Source organism: Canis aureus, chromosome 3 (genome assembly GCF_053574225.1).
Source record: "Canis aureus isolate CA01 chromosome 3, VMU_Caureus_v.1.0, whole genome shotgun sequence".
Taxonomy (NCBI): Eukaryota; Metazoa; Chordata; class Mammalia; order Carnivora; family Canidae; genus Canis; species Canis aureus.
The window spans coordinates 57,602,121-57,625,037 of NC_135613.1; the positions used below are offsets into that span (position 1 = coordinate 57,602,121).

Below are 22,917 nucleotides of genomic sequence, written 5' to 3' on the forward strand. Positions count from 1 at the left end.
ACTGAGCCCCTTCCCATGCGGTGCGTTGCTCTGTCACCTGTGGTTTGAAGTATCAAAAAGTCGGAAGAAAGAAAAAAAACACAACAAAACCAAACGCAACTGTTCCCATTTTGGTGTTTTTTCAGGGGCCTAGAATTATTGTCTGATCCGTGAAGTGATTGGATGACCTGCCAGGGCTTTGCCCGATGGGCCGGCGGGGGTGCCCAGGTGGACTTCTCAGAGGCGGGGGTGGGGGTGCTCTTGCCCAGCCTGAAAGGCAAGCTGGAGGTGACAGGCAGCTGTGTGTCTGGACGGGGAGGGGGGGACCCCAGGAAAGGGCTGTGGTGGTGCTCACGGCACCATTTGTTAGTGCTCTCTTGTGCGGTCGGTCATTTACATGGAGCCCCGCTGGGTGCTGGTGGCCGAGTAGGACCCAGTCGCTGTCTTCAAGTGACTCACGGTCGGCTGGGGAGAAGGACAAGTAAGTGGATTACAACAGTGGGATAACGATCACAGCAGAGCCCAGAAATAGATGGTCGCGCCCTGGGGATCTAGGATGTGCTCCTGGTGGTGCTCCAGGTCAGCGTGCAGGACATGGGCTCCTCACCTTGCAGCCCTGCCTGGCCGCTTCCAGGAAACACCCGCTTGAGCCCGGTCTCCTGGGAAAACGCATCCGGGACCAGCAAAGATCTAGCTTCAAGATGCGAAATGAGAGAAATCCCAGAAGCAAACGCAGATACTTTTTCTTTTTTTTTTTAATTTTTTTAATTTTTATTTATTTATGATAGTCACACAGAGAGAGAGAGAGAGAGAGGCAGAGACACAGGCAGAGGGAGAAGCAGGCTCCATGCACCAGGAGCCCGACGTGGGACTCGATCCTGGATCTCCAGGATCACGCCCTGGGCCAAAGGCAGGCGCTTAACCGCTGCGCCACCCAGGGATCCCTACTTTTTCTTATTAAAATTACCCTGGGCGGGGGAAAGACTTGTAAGGTGTGCTGCAAAGCCAGAGGTCACCAGAAAAGGCATCAGTAACATTTGATTTTAAATTTTCTGAAGGATGAGAGGCCAGATGCATCTTTGGAAGATGGGTGTCTAGATGGGGAGCAGTTATTGAAAGAAAAGTGGGGAGACCATCAGTGTTTCTGATTTGAAAACATCTCTTACGAGCTAAGAAGAAATGAAATGGAGGGTGCCGGGCTGGCTCAGTTGGCTAAGCATCTGACTCAGGTCACGATCTCAGGGGTCCTGGGATCGAGTCCTATGTTGGGCCCCTCCCTGAGCAGGGGGTCTGCTTGAGATTCTTTCTCTCCTTTTGCCCTCGGCCCCATGCAGGAGCACATGCCATCTCTCTGTCAAAAGAGAAAGAAAGAAAAGAAGGGAAGGAAAGGAAAGAAAGGAAGAAGGAATTTCCTGATAGAAAATGGGCAAAAGGGGATCCCTGGGTGGCTCTGTGGTTTGGCACCTGCCTTCGGCCCAGGGTGTGGTCCTGGAATCCCGGGATCGAGTCCTGCGTCAGGCTCCCTGCATGGAGCCTGCTTCTCCCTCTGCCTGTGTCTCTGCTTCTCTCTCTGTGTCTCTCATGAATAAATGCATGATATCTTTTAAAAAAAAATAAGAAAATGGACAAAGGGTACAGACAAGCAATCCATGGAAGAAATACAAACAGTGGGCGAACATATGAAAAATGATTGCATCTCACCAATGGTGGAAGGGACGTGTATGCTGATGGTTCCTTCTGATGAGAACCTAATGATGAGGCTTTCCTGCAGGGCAGTTTGGCCACAAGCATCTGTACTAGTCTCCTTGGGCTGTTATGACAAATCACCACGAACTGGGCGGCTCGAAAGACATGCGTTGCCTCACAGTCCTGGAGTCTAGCTGTACAAAATCCACGTGTGGGTGGGACCACGCCCCCTCTGTGACTCTGGGTAGACTCCTTCCCAGCCTGTTCTGAGCTTCTGGAGAGGACGGGCATCTGGGCATCCTTGGTTGGCAGTGCATCACGCGTGCCTTTGTCAGCGTGATGACCATCACCACATTGTCCTCGCGTCTCTCCATGTGTTTGAATCTGTGTCCAAGTTCCTCCTTTATGGGAGGACTCTGGTCCTCCTGGATCGGGATCCATCCTAAGGATGCCCTAACTTGATCATCAGAAAAGACCATATTTCCAAAGAAAGTCACGTTCACAGGTACCAGGGCTTAGAAACTTCAGCCTATCTTTGTGTGGGGGGGTGGGAGTGGGGCATATAATTTAACCGGTACTATGTCCAGATGTAAAATGAGCATATTTTGGCTCAGTAATCCCACATTTAGAAATTTACTGTAAGGATGATGCCTGGGTAGCTCAGCTGGTTAGGTGTCCTGCTCTTGATTTTGGTTCAGGTCATGATCTCGGGGTCCTGGGATCGAGCCCCAAGCCAGGCTCTATGCTCAGTCCAGAGTCTGCTTGAGATTCTCTCTTTCCCTCTGCCCTTCCTTCCTCTGGCTCTCTGGCTCTCTGAAAATTAAAAAAAAAAAAAATGGAATAAAGACAAGAAATTTACCCTAAGGAGATACCTCGACCGACAAATACAAAGGTATTGTTTATGATAGAGAAAAGTTAGAGAAATTCAGCAGTCAACTGTGTGACCCCGTAAATATGTTATTCTACACGGCACTACAATGCCGATACAAACAGATGTGCAATTCTGCACTTATGGCTGTAGAAAAATGATCGCGACCTATTACTGAGTGAGTAAAGCAGATTATAAAGCTGCACATATAATAATGTTACAAACTCACATACTTAAATCTGTCAAGAAAGATGTACGTGGCTATGTTCACAGTGGTTGCCACTGAGTTGATGGGCTTTCTAGAGGCTTAAATTGTTTTCTCTTAATTGTCTGAGGATGTCAGGCATGTTTGTAAATCACAAAAACAAGAACTTGTTTTTATTTATTTATTTTAAACAATATTTGTTTATTTGCAGAGAGAGAGAGAGAGCACAAGCAGGGGGGGCTGCAGAGGGAGAAGGACAAGTAGGGATGATGGGTAGGGAGCCCAATGTGGGACTTGATCCCAGGACCTGGCTGAGTCACCCAAGTGCCCCGAGGACATGTCTCCAAAGAGCTCTGACGGGTGTGGGAGGCCAGAGCACTCATGGGAACTGGGGGTCCTCACTGAGCCTGCTGGAGTTGCTCTGCTATCTCCAACCACAGCCAGGCAGGCCCCTTGCCCTCCTGCCCCCTGCCCCGGGGTCACCGAGGTGAGATCACCCCAATCCAGAGGCAAGGTTGGTGTGCGGGTATTTGGGGGTGGGTGGGCAGGCGGCAGCCATCTCTTGCAGATGAGGGGGTCCCCACCCACTGTCCCCATTCCTGGAGGTGAAGATCCCCATGAGAGGGCATGGGGAGTCCCAACAGGCCTATCTTCACCCCCACATTTCACAGGAAGCCCTCCAAACCCCAGAGCCCGTGAGAATGTCACCTTATATGGGCAAAGGGACTTTGCAGGTGTATGTTAAGGACTTTGAGACATGAGACTGTACTGGCTGACCTAAGTGGGGTCATGGTGACCGCCAGGGTCCCCACCCTCCCAAGAAGGAGGCGGGAAGGTCAGAGTCAGCAGCTGTGACCTGGGAAGTGAGCGGTCAGGACGATGCAGGAAGCGGCTGATTCCCCCCTAGAGCCTCCAGGAGGAACTGGTCCTGCTGACCTGTTCTGGACTTCTGACAGCCAGAACTACCACAGCAACAAGACTAAGCACCCCCTCCACACCCCGCAGCCCTCCCTTCCCCTGGCCTGCTGGCCAGCTCATGAAGTTTTCTGTCCTCAGTCATCGAAGCAACCCTTTCATGACAACAGCAGGTGTCACGTGGACAGACTGGTGTCCCCTCACCCTGGTGCTCCCTCTCATTGCCTCCATGCTGCTCCCTGGAACCTTCTAGATAGTAGGCCACATCCTTGTGTGCTGTTGGGTAGAAAGCTGGGGGTGGGGGGAAATGGAGGGAGGAGGAAGGTTTATTTTTAAGCATCACCTGCATAAGAAGCTCCATTTCTGAGAAGCTGTGAAATCTTGCCCGTTTCAGCTTCCTCCACAGAAGTCCACCCAAAAAAGCATTGAAATGAGCACTTTGCTCTCATTTTCTTTTTATCATGGTAAAATGCACGTGATGTAAAATCTATCTTCTTACTCCTGCAAGCACGTGGCTTAGGAGTGTCGACACATTCCCACCGTCCTGACACTGTTGCCACTGACTGTCCCCAGAACTCTGTCCCCACGAAACACAAACTCTCCCCTTCCCCCCACAGCAACGTTTTTCTTGGAAAAGGCTCAAGCATTTTCAAAACCGTGAAAACCCAACCATTTTACCCCGTGACCAGTGCAGGGATGGCCAAGCTGCCCTTGAGCCTTTCTAGGGCAGAACAGTCAGTTTCAGGGCAAGCCCCTTCCCCCAACATCCAGAAAGCCCCCAGCTTCGCCTTCATGGTCTTATTGACCAGCCACGTGTGCTGCAGCCTGTGGGGACCAGGAACCAGAGAGGATGTCTCTCCTGGAGCCCACGGGGCACATAAAGGGGGGGCACGGGTCCCCAGCTGTGACCCTTGGGGTTTCGGTGCCGGAGGGCTGGGCTTTCTGGGTGCAGGGACCTACCCAGTTGAGTGTTTAATTTTCAACAAAAGGTAAAAATCATGAATCTCATGCAGACACAAAAATGAGCACCTGTTATAGATTTTTTTTTAGATTTATTTATTTGTTTGAGAGAGAGAGAGAGAGAGAGCAGAGGGAGAGGGAAAGGGAGACAGAATCTCAAGCAGACTCCCCTCTGAGCACAGAGTCCATGTGGGGCTCAATCCCATAACCCTGAGATCATGAACAGAGCCAAAACCAAGAGCTGGATGCTTACCTCACTGAGCTCTCCAGCAGCCCTGCCTGTTGAGGATTTTATTCTACTTGCTAATCAGTGAGGGAACCAAGTAGATGGTTTAACAGGTTGAAAAGAAAGTCCCATCACAGAGATGAAAAGTACAGCATAGGGAATACAGTCAATAATACTGTCGTTTAAAAAAAGAAAGAAAGAAAAAGGAAACAGATCCAAGGAACAGACACACTTATCGATGAGGAATATGGCAGTGAATGCACAAATGTACAGCAGACTGGTTTTTCCCCAGAGCTAGGGAGGCAGGGAAGAGAGTCAATTCACCCTGCACATCATAGGACATCATTTCCATCTCTACAGATAAGAATTCTTTTTGTGTTGCCACCAAGTGTCTGTGCTTCACAGGGAACTGGGACCAGAAAACCCAGAGGGCGGGGGGGGGGGGCCTCCAGGATTTCCACAGTGCATGATTTTCCCCTGAAACAAAGTTTTCTTGACGTGAGAGAAGGCAGGGCCGAGGCGAAGGGGTCAGAGAGAAGAACAGGTGAATGGAGCCTCTGGGAGAGGCTGGGCATCAGGAGTAGTTCCAGACCAAGAGGAAGGGCCCCCACATTTCCAGGAGGTGCTGGAGCCTTCGGGATTCAGTTGTTACCCGTGACCTGAGTCCCTGCTGAATTCTGCAGAGAAACTTGGATGTGGAAGACCCCAGGGCTGGCTTCAGGGACAGCCTGGGAACGTGAGGCCAGGATTCAAGGCTGGACCCTGCAGCCTCCAAGGGCACAGGGCTGGAGTGGACAGCAAGGCCTCTCAGTCAGGTGCTGCCTCGGGTCCCCATAGCAGGGAGGCCCTGAATGCCAAGCCAGTGGACCAGACCTGGAGCCAGAAAGGACCCTGTGAGAGAATTCCTGCCTGGGGGACATTCTGGCCCCCCGTGATCTCCGCCCTGAAACCCCCAAAGCTGAGAGCGGGGAGGAGGCACTTCAGTGCCCACAGAGCTGAAGATCGTCTCAAAACCATAGAGCCGGGGGCAGGTGGAGGCCAAACCCTGCCTCTCCCTCTCTCTCTGGCCAGCTGGTGCCTGGATTCTCAGGGAAATGAGAAATTCTCAGTCTCCCCGGTAGGTGGCGCCCTCACCCCTGCGAGGGACTGTGGCAGGTGCCTGCCCCCCACTGACCTGGGGTTCCCCACAGGAACCGCGGGAACCTTGGACACTTCGGCCAGGGGGGAGGGGGTCCGGGGGGGTTGGGCGGGTTCAGGAGACAGCAGGTACAGCTGGGAGCTGAAAGCCCTGACCAGGAAAGGGGTCCTGGCCAGAAGTCCCTTCTCCATTCCCCCTCACCATGCACGGTGCTTATTCTTCCCACTGTTTCACTCCACTTGGCACAATAATAGAAATTCCAACCACTAAAAACTCATTGGTTTTACCGCAAAAAACACCAAATTACCCAATTCGTAAATGGAGAGAATATTGAATAGCCATTTCTCCCAAGAAGATTCACACATGGCCAACAAGCCCATAAAGGATTCTCGACATCATTGATCATTTAGGGAAATGAGAATCAAAGCCGCCTGGGTGGCTTAGTCAGTCGGTTGAGCATCCAAGTCTTGATTTTGGGATGGGGTGGGGGTTCCTGAGTTCGAGTCCTGTGTTGGGCCCCATGCCCACATGGAGCCTACTTAAAAAAACAACAAAACAGGGGCAGCCCAGGTGGCTCAGTGGTTTAGCGCTGCCTTCAGCCCAGTGTGTGATCCTGGAGACCCAGGATCGAGTCCCTCGTTGGGCGCCCTGCATGGAGCCTGCTTCTCCCTCTGCCTGTGTCTCTGCCTCTCTTTCTCTCTGTGTCTCTCATGGATAAATAAATAAAATCTTAAAAAAAGAAAACAACAAAACAAAAAACCACAGTGAGATACCTTCACACCATTTAGGATGGTTACTATTAAAAAACAAAATGAAACAAAACCCCCAGAAAATGGTGTGTCAAAAAAGATGTGAGGAAATTGGAATCCTTGTGTCCTGAGAGTGGGCACGTACAGTGATGCAGCTGCTCTGGAAAACGGTGTGGCAGTTCCTCCAAATATTAAAAATAGAGCCACCACATTATCTAGCAATTATAATTCTAGGCATATACCCCAAAAAATTAAGACTAGGGTCTCAGGGACACCTGGGTGGCTTCGTGGTTGAGCATCTCCCTTCGGCTTAGGTTGTGACCCCGGGTCCTGGGATCAAGTCCCACATCGGGGTCCCTGCAGGGTATCTGCTTGTCCCTCTGTCTGTGTCTCTGCCTCTCTCTGTCTCTCATGAATAAATAAATAAAATCTTTAAAAAAAAAAGAATAGGGTCTCAAGAAACATTCATGCACCTGTGTTCATAGCAGCATTCTTTACCCCAGCCCTGACATGGAAACAACCCAAGTGTCCACCGATGGAGGATCAGGTAAACAAAATGTGGCCTATATCCGTGGAGTGGAATATTATTCCACCTGAGAAAAGAAGGACATTCTGACACCTGCTACAACGCGGATGAATGTTGAGGACGTTATGCCGAGTGAACTAAGCCAGTCACTAGAGGACAATATCATGTGACTTCACTTTCATGAAGAACCTCGAGCAATCAAATTAGTTGAGACAGGAAGGAGAATGGTGGCTGCCAGGAGCAAGGCAGAAGGAAGAAGATTCACCAATAAAACCAGAATCATGCTTCACACATCAAAATCCATATCAAAGAGGCTTTAATAATTATTTATTATTATTTTTTAAATTTTTATTTATTTATGATAAGTCACACAGAGAGAGAGAGAGAGAGGCAGAGACATAGGCAGAGGGAGAAGCAGGCTCCATGCACTGGGAGCCCGACGTGGGATTTGATCCTGGGTCTCCAGGATCGCACCCTGGGCCAAAGGCAGGAGCCAAACCGCTGCGCCACCCAGAGATCCCTTATTATTATTATTTTTTTCACGTCAAATGGGTAATGTGCCGTGGTCATAACAAGGTTTGAGGGCGGCATATGTCACACAGTGGCGTGAACACATAATCATCACATTTATGAGCTACAAAAGGATCAGAGGCTTTTTTTTTAAGGATCAGAAGCTTTAACATTTAAATGTAAAAATTAAATCAAGTATTCTTGAAATGAGCAAGACTTTCTAAAGGTGACTGATTTTAATGAAAACAAAAATAATGGAAACAAGATTAACTTTTTTTTTCCTCCCAAAATATATTTATTAGAGACATTTAGGATGTGCTCTGCTCCTGATGTTTGGCATGGGGATATTGCAGTAAATAAAACAGATAAATCTCTACCCTTATGCAGTTTGTTTTTTAGTGAGGAGACAACACAGATTTATATAATGTGTTGGGTGGTACTAAGGATTATTGAAGGAAAATGGAGCCAAGAAAGGGAGATTGGAGCAAGAATAAGAGTGAGTTTCATTTCAGGGATAGGGAACAGAAAACACAAACAAAAAATTGTGAGAAATATCTGTGCTATGTGACAAGAGTTATTTTCCTTAATATGTAAAAAAATTAATTTTACATCAACATGGGAAAGAGGCACAAACTAATGACAGAAACAGGCCCAGAAATGGTAGCAGTGGTGGAATTAGGGGCAAATGCATGTTAAATAGATATGGAGAACCCACATCCATGACCCAAGCCATGCCTCTAGAGATGACAAATAACACTGAATGGAATCCCTCGATTAGATAACACAGAAATTATCTAAAATTAGTGACCTTAACATGGTAAGAGGAACTGTCCACAGCGGAATACAGAGAAGTAAAGGCTGAAAATATATGAATGCCGAGTGTGAGATAACTCTGAGAAGCCTATGATGTGTGTGCTGGAGTCCCAAATGGAAGAGGCACCAAAAAAAAAAAAAAAAAAAAAAAAAAATTCCAAGAAATAATGGATGCAAGTTTACAAATTTCATAAAAACTACAAACTCACAGGCCCCAAAAGCTCAATGAACCCAAAACACAAGAAACATGAAGAAAACCACCAAGTTCCATCATAATCACAGTATCAAGGGATGCCTGGGGGGCTCAGTGGTTGAGCATATGCCTTGGGCTCAGGGTGTGATCCTGGGGTCCTGGGATCCAGTCCCACATCGGGTTCCCCGCAGGGAGCCTACTTCTCCCTCTGCCTGTGTCTCTGCCTCTCTCTCTGTGTCTCTTATGAATAAATAGGTAGAATCTTTGAAAAAAATATTTTAAAAAATGTACAGGATAGATGATGTGAGTGATGGAGGCTCTGAGGTCTGGGGTCAGACTCCTGTGGTGCATCACCTGGAAATTTCCCGTACCACTTCTGAACGCTCACTTAGGAGAGCTATTTATGACTCGAAGCTCACCTCACATCCCCTGAAAAGTGGAGATAAAAATTGCAGCTAGTATTTACTGTGTGTCTACTCAGTATTCCAGAAGCTTAATGTGATTACCTCATTTAATCACCCCCACAACGCTTCCAGTAAGAATCATTAGCGAGTCACTGTTACACATGAGAGGGCTGAGGCACTGCGGGGCATATCTGTATCTAGGGGAGGTTAGGCTAATAAGTGACAGTGATGGGATTTGAATGCAGGTACTTGAAAGCCGGGGGCCCGTGACCCAGGACATGGATCGCATGTGGATGGTTGGTTTTCAGCAAAGGAGCGAAGGTGATTCAGTGCAGAAGGAAAGGACGGTCTTCTCAACAAATAGCGTGGAAACTGTAGGACGTCAAGAACCACACAAACAAAACAAAACCAAAGTACTCGAGATGGATCACAGAACTAAAACGTAGGACATGAAACTGATGAACTTAGCACAAAATCTTCGTGACCTTTTGGTTCAGCAAAGATTTCTTGGCTCCTGTGCTATCTGTAGAAAACCAAATCCATATGTTGGACTTGCTCAGAATGAGAACGTCTCTTCCAAGGACACCATTAGGAGAATTGAAAAGATAGACAACAAATTGGAAGAGAATATTGGAAAGTCAAATATTGGATAAAGCTTTGTGTATGCAGTATTTGAAAGACTCTAAGGGGCGCCCAGGGGGCTCAGTGGGTGACGCTTCTGCCTTCCACTTGGGCCATGATCCCGGGGTGCTGGGGTTGGGGTCCTGGGGTTGAGTCCCTGCATCGGGCTCCCTGCTCAGCGGGGCGTCTGCATCTTCCTCTCCATCTGCCTCTTCCCCCCACCCCTGCTCAAGCTCTCCTTTGCTAATAAATAAATAAATAAATAAATAAATAAATAAATAAATAACTTCACAATAAGAAAACAAGATGGAAAAAATATTTGAAGGGACATATCATCAACCCAGAAACACGCCCATGGGCATCCCTTCGCCACCCTGAGTGACCACAGGGATACAAAGCGACCCTCAGTGAGGGATCTGCACCGTGGCCAAGTGGCTGAGTGGAGGGTACCTGGCTGTGCACATGCTGGTGGGGACGCAGCGGAGCAGCCCCCTCGTGCCCTCCCGGCAAGCACAGAAACCAGAGCCAGCCCTCTGGAAAACAGCTTGGGACTTTCTGGAAAAGTTAAGCCGGCACTTGCGTGGGAGCACCCGTGGGTGCACGCGGTGCCGTCGATGGAGTCACGGTGTCTGCAGCTCAAGTGCCTGTGCCCGGGTCAGCTTTGCTGGAGACTGCAAACCAGCAGCAGCCTGGGGTCTGACCTCCTCTCCCTGGGTTCCATGGAAGCCACACATTCTCATCCTTGCCCTGTGACTCACTTAGATGAGCCCCCACTTCCCCACCTACTTCCTCGCTGCCCTGGTCCTGCCTCGGCTTACTCCCGAAATGCCACAGCTACTCCTGTGCCCCGACTCACAGATGACCCCGTCAGGTGGTGGCAGAAATCTAAATATAACCTGGCTGGCTGGCAGGCTGGCTGGCTTCCTAGGTGCGCTCAGGCCAAAGACCAAGAGCTGTGCTGTGCCCGGGCCACAGGATGACACCCCAGGGCAGACGGAGGGAGAGAAGGTGTGTGTACTAGGAGGCCCAGTGGTCCAGAGGAAGAGGAGGCCAAACCCCAAGCCAGAGGCGAGGCTGAGAGCTGTGCAGAGGACTAGCGTCCCTAAGGGCTGAGTTCCTGTCAGGTGCATCCTAACCCCGATAAACTGAGGCCTGAGGACCTGGCCCAGGCCAAGTCTTCCACTCTTCCGTCCCTTTATTCACTCAGGCAGCAAACATTTCTGGAGCCTCTTCATCGAGGCTCTGTTTTTTTTTTTAATAATAAATTTATTTTTTATTGGTGTTCAATTTGCCAACTTACAGAATAACACCCAGTGCTCATCCCGTCAAGTGCCCCCCTCAGTGCCCGTCACCCATTCACCCCCACCCCCCCCTCCCCTTCCACCACCGCTCGTTTGTTTCCCAGAGTTAGGAGTCTCTCATGTTCTGTCTCCCTTTCTGATATTTCCTACCCATTTCTTCTCCCTTCCCTTCTATTCCCTTTCACTATTATTTATATTCCCCAAATGAATGAGACCATATAATGTTTGTCCTTCTCCGATTGACTTACTTCACTCAGCGTAATACCCTCCAGTTCCATCCATGTCGAAGCAAATGGTGGGTATTTGTCGTTTCTAATGGCTGAGGAATATTCCATTGTATACATAGACCACATCTTCTTTATCCATTCATCTTTCCATGGACACCGAGGCTCCTTCCACAGTTTGGCTATTGTGGACATTGCTGCTAGAAACATCGGGGTGCAGGTGTCCCAGCGTTTCATTGCATCTGTATTTTTGGGGTAAATCCCCAGCAGTGCAATTACTGAGTCGTAGGGCAGGTCTATTTTTAACTCTTTGAGGAACCTCCACACAGTTTTCCAGAGTGGCTGCACCAGTTCACATTCCCACCAACAGTGCAAGAGGGTTCCCTTTTCTCCGCGTCCTCTCCCACATTTGTGGTTTCCTGCCTTGTTAATTTTCCCCATTCTCACTGGTGTGAGGTGAGACTCATTGGGACTTCATCAAGATGAGAAGCTTTTGCACAGCAAAGGATACTGTCAACAAAACTAAAAGACAACCTACAGAATGGGAGAAGATATTTGCAAATGACGTATCAGATAAAGGGCTAGTTTCCAAGATCTATAAAGAACTTCTTAAACTCAACACCAAAGAAACAAACAATCCAATCATGAAACGGGCAAAAGACATGAAGAGAAATCTCACAGAGGAAGACATAGACTTGGCCAACATGCACATGAGAAAATGCTCTGCATCACTTGCCATCGAGGCTCTGGTTTTAGACCCACATCCTGCTTTCTAGGCGTGGAGAGCAGAACGTCTGCCCAGAAACTACAAATACCTTGACAAGGGCCCTCAGAGGTCTTCAGCCCAGATCTGGGACGGGAGGCAGCAGGGAACGTTTGCTGGGCGGATTCCCACCCAGGCGCAAGTCCCCGGGGCCAGGAAGACCCAGGAGAGGTTGGCAGGGTGGGACCCGTGGGCTTGGCTGGCCTTCGGGGACTGGAGGGGTTTGGATATTGGACACTGAGGTGAGGCTGGGCTCTGTGTGGTGGCAGCATCCTCGTCCTGATGGCCTTGTACACCTGGCTGGGGGGCATGGCCACGTGAACAAACAAAACAAAACACAACACAGACTCACAGCCCCAGAGGACCAACTGGTGGGGGCCAGAGGGCAGGGGACCCGGAGGCCACTTGTCTGCCAACAGGCTTGTGGGTGAAATGCAGAAAGCGCCCAAAGTGACCCCGTGGCCACCCATCGGTCATGCACATTAGGTGACCCACCTCAAAGTAGCCATAGGCCCTAAACGACCAATGGGCTACCTACAGCCAGACACAGGTATCAAAAAGGGGAGAATTCCATGCATTTCCATAGTCTCACCCTCCTCCCTGTAACTGTGGGCCCTCACCCACACCTCCTGGCCCACCATCTTGCCTTCACTCCCTGCCCGCCACCCCTGCTCCCTCACAGTGTATTCAAAACATTGTTTTATCCCTTTTTTCCTGCCATGTCTCCACCTGTTCAGTGGTAGACCGAATCAAGAGGTGCAAACTGCTAGTTAGAAAATACACAAGTCACGGGGATGCAGTGTGGAGCACAGGGAGCATGGTCAGTAATACCGTGAGGTTGGAGATCGTCTGGTGATGTGTAAACATACGGGGTCACGACGTTGGACTCTGTCAGCTGTGGAATGGAGAGTAAACAGGATGTTAGGGAGCTGGGGGTGGGAGGCCAGCAAGGAGGCCCCCTAGGCGGGACACTCATAAGGGACTGTCTGGGACACGGATGGGGTGGGATTTGATCTGCCCGGCAGTCCCCAGGCCACATGATTATCCTCCTCATGGTGGAGACAGGAAACGGATACTCCCCACTCAAATGTTTTCAGACGATATAGGTTTCCAGCACGTGCTCTGGGCTCTATACTGGATGCTATAAACAGAAAACCCATATAACTTGGGCCCAGTGTAGCTGCAGTACATCACAATATACTGGGGGCAAAGATCACGGCAGCCGCTGTGCACCCCCCCACCCCGTGCCCCCGCTCCTGCAGGTGGGCCTCCACCCTCTTCTGGAAGGACACCTGGTATACCAGCCCTACTGGCTATGATCTGACCTCTGCACCCGCACGCTAGCACCAATCCGTGGAACATACATCAGCCACGTGGGGCATGTTTCAACCATTGTAGGTTTAAAGATTTTATTTATTTATTTTTATTTTGAAAGAGAGAGAGCGAGTGAGCGGAGAGGGGGAGGGGCAGAGGGAGAGAGAGAGAGAATCTCAAGCAGACTCCACATTGACTGCAGGGCCTGACAGTGGGGCTTGATCCCATTACCCTGAGATCATGATCTGAGCTGAAATCAAGAGCAGATTGCTTAGCCTACTGAGCCCCCTAGGTGCCCCTCAACCATTTTAGATTTTTTTTTAATTTTTATTTATCTATGATAGTCGGAGAGAGAGAGGCAGAGACATAGGCAGAGGGAGAAGCAGCTGAAATCAAGAGCAGATTGCTTAGCCTACTGAGCCCCCTAGGTGCCCCTCAACCATTTTAGATTTTTTAAAAATTTTTATTTATTTATGATAGTCACAGAGAGGGAGAGAGAGGCAGAGACACAGGCAGAGGGAGAAGCAGGCTCCATGCACCGGGAGCCCGACGTGGGATTCGATTCCGGGTCTCCAGGATCGCACCCTGGGCCAAAGGCAGGCGCCAAACCGCTGCGCCACCCAGGGATCCCCCATTTTAGATTTAATACAAAATCACACCCATGTGGATCATCTTGCAGATCCCTGGAAATAGAGGCCAGACCCATGGCAGCAGCTATGTCTTATTTCAGACATGGAGAAAACTGCTGTAGCTACAGGAAGCACCCATATGAGGTCCTCGATTCTCCTGCCTAAAACCTTCAGTGGCATCTCCCTGCACTGAGGAAATACTCAAAGCCCTTGCTGTGGCCTTAAAGGGAGGGCAACTGTATAATTTGCTGTCTGAACCCAAATACCGTTGAAAAGAAAAGAGGCTCGCACAGTCGTGTAAACTGGACAAGTTCCAGGAAAGCCAAGGAGAAAGTCCACTGGAAAACATGCCCCCCAAGCTCCCCTACGCCATGCCCTACAGCTTCCCCACACCTTCATTGAAGCTCCAGTGCACTGGCCCTCCTTCTGGCCTGTACCATGCTGTGCCTTTCTTCTTTTCAGGGTTTTCTGGTCCCCCCAACACTGTTCTTCATCCTTTCACCTGGCTGATTCCTTCTCATTAGCACGGGGAGCTCATTCTGAGTTCCCACATCACCTCCTCTGAGAAGTTTTCCCCCACCACCTCAACTAGGAGCATCCTCACCTGCATCCATGTCCTCACCATGCCACATGTTCCCGTGGTTTGTTAAATAGAACTAATCACAGTGTGAAATTGCCTTTTTATTTATTTATTTGCTTATATATTACATTTCTCCACTACATAGTAAGCAGGAACATTGTCTCTTTATGCGGGTATTCCCAGTATCTAAAATAGTGTATGTAGGTAGTAATCACTCTTTAAATATTGGATGGACGATGGATGGATGAATGGATGGAGGGATAGAGGGATGGGTGGGTGATGAATGGATGGATGTATCGATGGATGGATAGAAGGAGAAAAGAATGGATGGATGGAGAGAAGGATGGATGGATGATGGATGAGTGGATGAAGGACAGGTGGATGAAGGATCGGTGCATGATGGATGGATGGACTGATCCATGACAAGAAACATTCCTGGTGCTTGGTGACTTAGCCAAAGTAACCCAACAAGCGAGGGCAGATATAAGGTTCCCACTTAGTTTCCTTCCGGTCCTCTGCCCTGTACCTATAAAGTGGGTTACTTGGAGCCCAGCAAGCACAGTCACATTACCCTGGACAGAAATGCCCTTTGGAAGAAAACCACTCCAGAGAAAAACCTGGCACTTACTCCCCTTGGCTCTCCGGTTTCTCCATTCGGAATGCTCTTCTCTGCCCTCACCCTGCTAACTATAATTTTGGTATAAGTGAGAAAAAGTTATTTTACAAAGCTTCAATTTTTAAATTGAAGTTTTTAAAAACTCAGTTAAAACATTTTTTCTTAACTAAAACTTATGTTGTTGAATTTAATCTAAGGTCCATCTTCATTGACCAAATGATTGACATTATACAAACAGAAAAATATCATTACTACCCTCAAAGATTACTACAAAAATGGAACTCATGAAGTTCAATAGCTGTGGAATACCCTAGACAAGCTTTAGATTAGCATCAAAACTCCAGCACCGACTTGGCTCTCAAGAATTACCTGTGCGGCTTCAGACTCAGACTCAATCTTCAAATTCTTGGGAGGCTGGCATTCTTCATTTGCCTCACTTCTTCTTTGAAGATTATTTATTTATTTATTTATTTATTTATTTATTTATTTATTTATTTATTTATTTATAACCCTGAGATCATGACCTGAGCCGAAATCGAGAGTCAGATGCTCAACCTACTGAGCTCCTAGGTGCCCCTTGCTTCTGCTACTTAATGATGATCGGAAGGTTCTAGCCAATGTAAAGAGACAATAAGGAAGGAAAGAAAGAAGGGGGGAAGAGATGGCAAAGAAGGGACAATTGCTAGTAACGACCCAAAATTATAAGATTCAGCTTATATTCAGTAATCAGCTTCCTTTAAAATCAAAAGAAAGGGACGCCTGGATGGCTCAGTGGTTGAGCATCTGCCTTTGGCTCAGGGTGTGATCCTGGGGACTGGGATCGAGTCCCGCATTGGGCTCTCCACAGGGAGCCTGCTTCTTTCTCTGCCTGTGTCTCTCATGAATACATAAATAAAATCTTTATTTATTTATTTTTATTTTTTTAAATTTTTATTTATTTATGATAGTCACAGAGAGAGAGAGAGAGAGAGGCAGAGACACAGGCAGAGGGAGAAGCAGGCTCCATGCACCGGGAGCCCGATGTGGGATTCGATCCTGGGTCTCCAGGATCGCGCCCTGGGCCAAAGGCAGGCGCTAAACCGCTGCGCCACCCAGGGATCCCCATAAATAAAATCTTTAAAAAAAATCAAATCAAAAGAAACTTTTGGTCACAAGAGTATTTGATGAGAAGGCTATAAAGGAAACACATTCTTACCAAAATTGTGTGAGGACGTGAGAGTTGTTCCGGCTATTGTCATCTTAGAGAAGGAAGAAGGAGTTAGGGGTTTTGGAGACCAGCCAGGTGTTCAGCGGAGATCTAATTTATGATTAGACAATACATGCCTGCTTCCTTGTCATCACGACGGCAATTTCTCGCAGCGTGTTTACTGGCATTCTAGGAGAAGGAACCGAAGAGGTTCTGTGAGATAGCCATCTGTTAGAGTACAAGAGGTTTTTTTGTTCCTGGCTAATCTCACAGGAATGTAAGTTTTCACCACAAGGCTTCGGATACCCATAAAACGTGTAAAACATCATTACCACGGCGGGCCGTGTTTGTTCATTTAGGCCGCAAAACACACTAGTTAGAAGAAATTGAACTTGCTTGCTCAATCTGTCGGTGAACCTTGCGGTTTTATGATCACAGACATATCATTGTATAAATGTAGCCATCTGTGCTGTGTAGACGCTGGTTGGCTCACAGAGTTTCTGGGAGAGCTGGAGAACCAGCTTGGAGGTTGCGAGGTGAGAACCACAAGCAAAGGTCTGGCATAGAACCCACGTTGGAGAAGACGTCTCTGCTACCATCTGGGGGGCAGGAGGGTAAAGGCTGCAGGGACATGGTTCACTGCTCACGGGAGGCGACCACTGGCCTGGTTGCCACCGCTGACACCATTCTGCAGCCCCCAACTCTGTGTCTTCTTGGGCTCCTGACCCCAAACTTGAATCAGTGCATTTGATTGGCTGCCCTGGGTCACGCGCTCCTTCCCTTCTGCATGGGACACTGCGAAGCAAGTATCTGGCGGTGGGAGCTTGTCTGGTGGGAGGAGGGCCGTGCTCTTCAGGGAGACTGTCACAATGGGGAAGGGGATCCACACATAGGAAATAGAGGGAAGAGGTTTGGATCCTGGGCTGTCAATAAAGATGAAAGAAATCCGACACCCCTGGCAGACCCCAGCTATCCTCTCACTCTGCATCTGCGCCCAAACGGTAGCTTGTTGTAGGAGGAAATGATCTTGCACTTTGATGGAACCCGCTCATTGTCCACAACTGAGCTGGCAACATGGCCGGACTATCCTGTGCCTTCCTCCAAACCCAGGTTGCTACCTGCTGAGCTTCGACTTCACCTCTCTCTCCTCCTTAGACCTCCAGCAGCTTCCGCTCAGCCCATGGTGCCTTGGGTGGTGATCCCTGGAGAAGACAGGTGCATCCAGAGGAGTCTAGCCCCTCATTCCACCCAGGCCACCCTTCCACTTGCTCTGAGGATGCCGCCGCCCCTCAGCCCCTTGGGGGTGGCGTCCACACCCTGTCCCCCACCCCCACACGCTACTCAGTCCTTCCCTCAACCACAGAGACCCATCCTCCCATCACTCCCCTCCAGAATCACAAGCAGGGCAAGAACATACTCCTAGCCATTCCCCTTCTGGCTCTTGCCTCACGTTTCTGTTCCCGTCCCCACACAAAGCTCCTCTTTAGGACCATCTATTTGTATGCTCCCCTTGCTCAATGCTGTCCTTCCCACAAACCACATCAATCGGGCTCCTGTCCTCCCCATTTTGTCAAGGTCACCGTAGACCTCTGTCTTGCCAAAGCCAATGTTTGTTGCATTTTCTGTTGGCATCTTACTGAGCTGCCCGGCAGCCCTTTGTATTGTTGAAACAACTTCTTCTGGAGGTTCCGGAACTTCACACTCCCTGACTTTTCTCAACCTACTTCGCTTCCCTGGGGTCTTCTCTCCTCTACGACCTCCTCTCCCTCAGTGATTTCCAGCTTCCTTGTCAAATGTTTTTTCTCTATGATTTTTATCATATATTATATATTTTGATTGTATTTCCTTGATTTATTTTGAAAAGTTTCAAGCTTACCAAGAAGTTGGGTGAATACTAACTATGAACACCCCTATGGGCTTCCACGAAGCTCATCAGCATTTTGCCAACATTTGGACTTTCTCTCTCCCTCTCTCTGTCTCTCTCTTCTTCACCTGTCCTCCTGCCCCACACACTTTACTTTCTGCCCAACCATTTGGAAGCAAGTTTCAATGAACATGATACTGCTCCCTTAAGTAGTTTAGCATGTATGTCCCAAGATCAGAATAAAGGTTTTCCTGAGTGACTACAATACTACTATTACATCTAAAAAAGTGAATAATCACTTAGTATCACTAATATATATAGTGCATATTCAAATTTCCCCAATCTCCACCATCTGACTTTTCTTTTTTATTTTTTTATTTATGATAGTCACAGAGAGAGAGAGAGAGAGAGAGAGAGAGAGGCAGAGACACAGGCAGAGGGAGAAGCAGGCTCCATGCACCGGGAGCCTGATGTGGGATTCGATCCCAGGTCTCCAGGATCGCGCCCTGGGCCAAAGGCAGGCGCCAAACCGCTACGCCACCCAGGGATCCCACACCATCTGACTTTTATAGAAGTTTTTCTTTTAGTTTTTTCAAAGGTTTTATTTATTATTTTGAGAGAGTGAGAGTGGGGAGGGGCAGAGGGAGAGGGAGAATCTCAGGCTGACTCCCTACTGAGTGAAGAGGCTACAGGGCACGATCCCAAGACCCTGAGATCATGATCTGAGCCAAAGTCAAGAGCCAGACCCTTAATTGACTGAGGCACCCAGGCACCCCAAGTTTTTTTTTTAATCCAAGATCTAATCAAGATTTATCAACTACAGTTGGCCCTTAGTATCTCTAGTCTCCCTTGCTGTAAAACAGAAAACTCCTCCCCTGCTTTTGTTTCCCCGCCCCGCTCACGCAACGTTGATTTTTTGGAAGAGCCCACTCTGGCTTGTAGAATGCATTTCTCAGTTTGTGTAATTTGGCCCCCTAGGGGAAAATTTGGTAATGTCACTGTTGAGGGAGTGCGTGTTAATCCTTTGGGATTGAGACGGGAAAATAACATGGGCTGCATGGCTCATAAGATCAGATACTTGTTTCTCACAGTCCTGGAGGCTGGGACTTCCGGGTTGCGGCTGGCAGGTGCTCAGTGTCTGTGAAGGGCTTGCTCCCTGGTGCATAGACACCTGTCGTTTTGCTATAGTTACTCAGATGAAGAGAGCTGTGTAGGGCCCCTTTTATAAAGGACAAAAATCCCATTCACGAGGACTGCACCCATGACCTAATAACCTCCAAATACCCCCACCTCCTGATGCCATCAGCTTGGGGATTAGGATAGCCACATAAGGATTTTGGGGGGACACAGTATTCAGTCTGTAGCCACATACCTTGGGCATGTGATGCGGAGAGGCCAGATGGGCTTCTGAACATCCTGCAGTCCACGGAAGCATCCCCACAACAAAGGATTACCCAGCCCAAAACATCAGCAGTGCCAAGGTGGAGAAATCCCCGTTTACATGTACCTAATTGTTTACTTATGATTTAGATCCAGGTTCACCTTGTTTCAGTGTTTTATTTTTTTTTAAGATTTTATTTGCAAGTAATCTCTATTGCCAATGTGGGGCTTGAACCCACAACCCTGAGACCAAGACTTGCATGTTCCACCGACTGAGCCTGCCAGGTGCCCCCATCATTGCTTATTTTGGTGCCCACGGTGCCATTGGTTGGCCAGCGCGAGTCACTGCAAGCTGCCTCCTGCTTCCTTGTGACATTTCCGTTAATCTTTTAGCTTTCTTTCTTTCAAAAAAATTTTTTGTTGGTTCTTAGGATCTGGCACATGGTAGACTCCCCTTAAATGTGACCTATCACTTTTATCATCATTATTAATATTATTATTAACATAGATTAGTTGAAATGAGCCAAATGCAGAGCAAAACCCTCTCTTTCCATCTATCCCCATTCCAGACACAAAATTAACCCATAATTATTAATTGGCAAATACTTTCTCACTTTTTTTAAAATTTTTATTTATTTATGATAGTCACAGAGAGAGAGAGAGAGAGGCAGAGACATAGGCAGAGGAAGAAGCAGGCTCCATGCACTGGGAGCCCGACGTGGGATTCGATCCCGGGTCTCCAGGATCGCGCCCTGGGCCAAAGGCAGGCACTAAACCGCTGCACCACCCAGGGATCCCTACTTTCTCACTTTTATCACAAATTTCATATATGTGTGTATGGGGTGTGTGTGTATATATATATATATATATATATAGTATAATGTGTGGTGTTATTATTATTTTTTCTTAGTAGATTCCATACCTAGTTTGCAACCCCAGTATGGGGCTTGAACTCACAACCCGGTGATCATGACCTGGGCCAAAATTAAGAGTTAGCCACTTAACCAACTGAGCCACCCAGGCACTCCTGTGTATGACTTTTTTTTTTTTTTTTTTTTTTTGCTTTGCCACCGAAGAAAATGATTATAAATAAATAAAATCTTAAAGACAAAAAAAAAAAAAAAAAAAAGAGAGAGAGAGAGAGAATATCAGGCAGCCCCGGTGGCTCAGCGGTTTAGTGCGGCCTTCCACCCGGAGTGTGATCCTGGAGACCTAGGATCGAGTCTCACATCAAGTTCCCTGCATGGAGCCTGCTTCTCCCTCTGCCTGTGTCTCTGCTTCTCTCTCTCTCTCTCCTTCTCTCTCTCTGTCATGAATAAATAAATAAAATCTTTTAGAAAAAGAAAAGAGAATATCATATCAGAAGGCATAGTCTTTTCTCCAGAAATGTTACTCCTTAGTAAAATCTTTGCATGTTTTTCTTTATTGAGATTAAAGTGGCTTTTCTTAATATGTGTTTTTTTTTTCCCTGCTACCATCCAGGAAGGTGAAGTTGTTGAAGTGGATGAAGAAATGGCAGTTAGCCTGAAGAATTCATGATTTGCCCAAGATTTTCTGATCAGATCAATTGGAGAGAAGCTGCCAACATGTAGTGGCTGCTCTGCTTTAGAATCCAAGGTTTGTTTGGCTTTCAATCCCAACCTTGCCACAGACTGCTAAAACAAGAAACAAATCGTTATTCTTTTAATTGGCTGCTATGAATGATTTCTAGCATATTTGTATCTACAAAATGATTTGAATTAACTTCGTAACTTTATTTTTCCAATCTGGACTGTAAGTTAGACACTCTACACTTGGTGCATGAATGGATTTCGGGGCATCCATGAACCCCTTAAAATGATATGTGTGTATGTGTATTTTCTCAAGAAGGTGTCTATTACTTTCATCAGATTTTTATTTATTTATTTTTAAATTTATTTATTTATTCATGAGAGACACACAGAGAAAGGCAGAGACACAGGCAGAGGGAGAAGCAGGCTCCCTGTGGGGAGCCTGATGTGGGACTCGATCCCAGGACCCTGGGGTCACTCCCTGAGCTGAAGGCAGATGCTCAACCACTGACCCATCCAGGCGTCTCTCTTATTTTTTATTTTAATCCCACTGTAGTTAACATGCAGTGTGGTATTAGTTTCAGGTGTACAATATAGTGATTCAACACTTTCCTACATCACCGGTGTTCATCAGGACAAGTGCAATCCTGACTCCCCATCACCTGTCTCCCCCATCCTCTCACCAGCCTTCTCTCTGGTGACCATCAGTTTTTTCTCTATGGTGAAGAGCCTCTTTCTTGGTTTGTCTCTATTTTCTTTATTCATTTGTTTTGTTTCTTAAATTCCACATATGAGTGAGATCATATGGTATTTGTCTTTCTCTGACTGGCTTACTTCATTCAGCATCATACTCTCTAGTCCCATCCATGTCATTGCAAGTCTTTGTCTTCTCCTCTTTGCTTTTTGGCACAAAATGTGTTTCAGGCTCACCTTCTATTTTCCCTGCCTCTCTGCCCAGGATCAACCATGTCTCCAAATATTCCTTTTTTTTTCTTTTTTTTCTAATGGAGCATTGAATTTCAGATAAACTGAGTGCCAGTTGTGTTTGCTGTGTATCATCGCTTCTAAGCCCTTCTGATGACCAGAGCAAAAATCATGAGTTCTTAAAATATATATATTTTTAGAGATCATATGCTACTATTAATATGACCAATCCAACTTCATCCAATACTGCTACACCTTTGTCCTCCTGTATTTGTACCTTCCTTTCTTTGCAGTGAGAATCCTAGTTCCCAACAAAATCAACATATTTGTGTACTTACTCTACCCTATAATCTACCCAAGATAGTTTGAGAATTGCTCTCTGTGTTGCGATTTTTATTAGACTGGTTTATCCTGATTCCTTTTGTGGAAAAATGAATACAGGTAGAAGCACTTCCATAGACAGAGTAAAGGTCTCTGAAAATCTGTTCCTCTGTAAAAATATCAAAAGCACTGGCAAATAAATGGTCAAAATCAACTGTATTAGAACTCTAGAAATTCACCAAAGTCTTGCTAAAAGGATTTATTGTAGAAAAATGACTGAAACTAGGTAAGAACGAAGGATTTCTGGCATTTTTAGCTTACTCTCTTCTCACCCCTCCTCTTCTTTATCTTTGTAGTAGACTTGAAACTATAGTAGCTATGAAAGCCACCAGGCTATAAGCCATTAGAGGGGGTAGAATAGGGTTGAACTTGCCCCCAAATCCCCAACACAGAAAACTGTCACCATGTGATC

At 47.4% G+C, this 22,917-nt stretch overlaps 1 protein-coding gene, 1 long non-coding RNA gene and 1 other non-coding gene across 9 annotated transcripts in view; 1 reads left to right on the top strand and 2 right to left on the bottom strand.

Annotated features, from left to right (window-relative positions):
* ZFP3 (ZFP3 zinc finger protein) overlaps nucleotides 1-22,917 on the top strand; it is a 90,564-nt gene that overhangs the window by 59,496 nt on the left and 8,151 nt on the right. For all 7 annotated transcript variants that reach the window (XM_077893080.1, XM_077893082.1, XM_077893090.1 and 4 more), the window contains one exon: nucleotides 21,133-21,267. The gene's annotated coding sequence lies outside the window, so the exon portion shown is untranslated. The remainder of the gene's footprint in view (nucleotides 1-21,132; nucleotides 21,268-22,917) is intronic.
* On the bottom strand, nucleotides 7,795-7,898 carry LOC144311639 (small nucleolar RNA U13). Its single transcript, XR_013377233.1, has one exon. It is a non-coding gene; the product is annotated as a small nucleolar RNA U13 (small nucleolar RNA).
* LOC144305442 (uncharacterized) lies at nucleotides 11,614-17,901 on the bottom strand. The gene is made up of 3 exons (XR_013372462.1): nucleotides 17,525-17,901; nucleotides 16,416-16,595; nucleotides 11,614-12,976 (listed from the first exon to the last, which is right to left on the bottom strand). It is a non-coding gene; the product is annotated as an uncharacterized LOC144305442 (long non-coding RNA).